The following is a 1,724-nucleotide window of genomic DNA, read 5'->3' as shown; positions in this document are numbered from 1 at the left end:
TACAATTGACATGAGATTTGGGCAGGGACACCCATCCAAACCATTTCCTCTCTAAAGTTTATAGTCTGGTGAGGTAAACAAATAAATTCAGTAGTTATGTATGTACAGTGAGATAAGTTTCTAAATCTTGGGATAGAAGTATTCATAAAGTGTTATGGGAGCACAGAGGGGATATCCAAATCAGCCCGAGTTAGAAGTAGGGAGAGCTTCTAATGAAAAATAATGCTTCTTTTTTTTTTTTTTTTTTGAGATGGAGTCTCACTCTGTTGCCCAGACTGGAGTGCAGTGGTATGATTGTGGCTCACTGCAACCTCCGCTTCCCAGGTTCAAGCACTTCTCCTGCCTCAAACTCCCAAGTGGCTGGGATTATAGGCACCTGCTATGATGCCCATCTAATTTTTGTATTTTTACTAGACATGGGGTTTTGCCATGTTGGCCAGGCTGGTCTTGAACTCCTGACCTCAGGTGATCCACCGCCCTGGCCTCCCAAATTGCTGGGATTACAGATGTGAGTCATTGCACCCAGCGAAAATGGTGCTTTTGAAATGAATTTTATCTTGTTGCCTAACATTTTAAAAAAATTTAAATAAAATGCACAGATTGTGATACAGCTCAATGAATTGTGACAAATGTATACATCCATATTGACACCACCTCAATGGAGATATAAATCATAATCATTTTCATCAATACAGAAAGTGCCTTTGTGCTTCTTTCCAGCCAGTATCGCACCCCCAGCCACCTCCTCAGCAGCCACCAGATGAACTGCCTTTGGCCCGGGCATTTACAATTGGAAGGAGTGGTGGAAGGGCAGGTCCATGGAGGGAGCAGTGTACAAAGGCATGGACGTGTGAGAGATTGTGGCATATGCGAGAGAACTCCAGCCCTCTGATCTCATCTTCTTGGGCTGAGGGCAAGTCGTCTTTGTTAAATGAATGTTTGACAGAGATGAGACTAAGTGTCAGGTCACCAAGGGATGGGACATCAAGCAACTTGACTTTCATCCTGTAAGACAAAGGGGGCTGTGGAAGGGTTTCAGGCAGGGTAGTGGTCTTCATGGTATACTAAGACATTGATTTAATTAATTAATTAATTATTTTAGAGACTGGGTCTTGCTCTGTCACCCAGTCTGGAGTGCAGTGGTGCAATCATAGCTCACTGAAGTCTTTAACTCCTAAGGCTCAAGTGATTCTCCCACCTTTGCCTCCCAAGTAGCTCGGACTACAGGTGTGCACCATCATGCTCAGCTTAAATGACCTTTTAAGCAGAGAAAACTTAAATGTCTCACTTGTTCTATGAACTATATAAAATTATCAGAAAGGTGCTTAAATTGTGATAAATTTTTTTCTGGTTAAGCTGTGACTCCAGACAGGATATACAGAGGAGTTTTACAATCTCGTCTCTGGGTTTTATGGAGAATTACTTTAGCTTTCTGTGTTAGTCTCTTAAAGAACTATGAACTTGCATTTTAAAGTTCAAATGGTTAAAACATTTTGAGGGCAAAGTTCTATTTTATTGGTAGGAAATCATTAAATTCATTCTTCTGTAAAAGATAGTAATCAGTCCTTTTATGTGAGGAGGGACAAATATTTAATTTAAAAATACTGCTTGACATCAAACAATTGATCAAATATTTCATTGAAGACAGAGTTTTATGCTCAGTGATAGTGTTGGATGGCGTCTGCATTTAAAATGCTCTTTCATATTAATTCAATATGTCATTG

General features: G+C 40.1%; 1 non-coding gene across 1 annotated transcript; it reads right to left on the bottom strand.

Annotated features, from left to right (window-relative positions):
* Positions 1-1,354: 1,354 nt before the first annotated feature.
* Positions 1,355-1,478, bottom strand: LOC112132903 (small nucleolar RNA SNORA26). Its single transcript, XR_002914605.1, has one exon. It is a non-coding gene; the product is annotated as a small nucleolar RNA SNORA26 (small nucleolar RNA).
* Positions 1,479-1,724: the final 246 nt, after the last annotated feature.

The sequence above is a fragment of the Pongo abelii genome, chromosome 2 (genome assembly GCF_028885655.2).
Source record: "Pongo abelii isolate AG06213 chromosome 2, NHGRI_mPonAbe1-v2.0_pri, whole genome shotgun sequence".
Classification (NCBI taxonomy): Eukaryota; Metazoa; Chordata; class Mammalia; order Primates; family Hominidae; genus Pongo; species Pongo abelii.
Note: the sequence above shows the minus strand (reverse complement) of the source record. Positions and strands in the feature narration are given on the sequence as shown.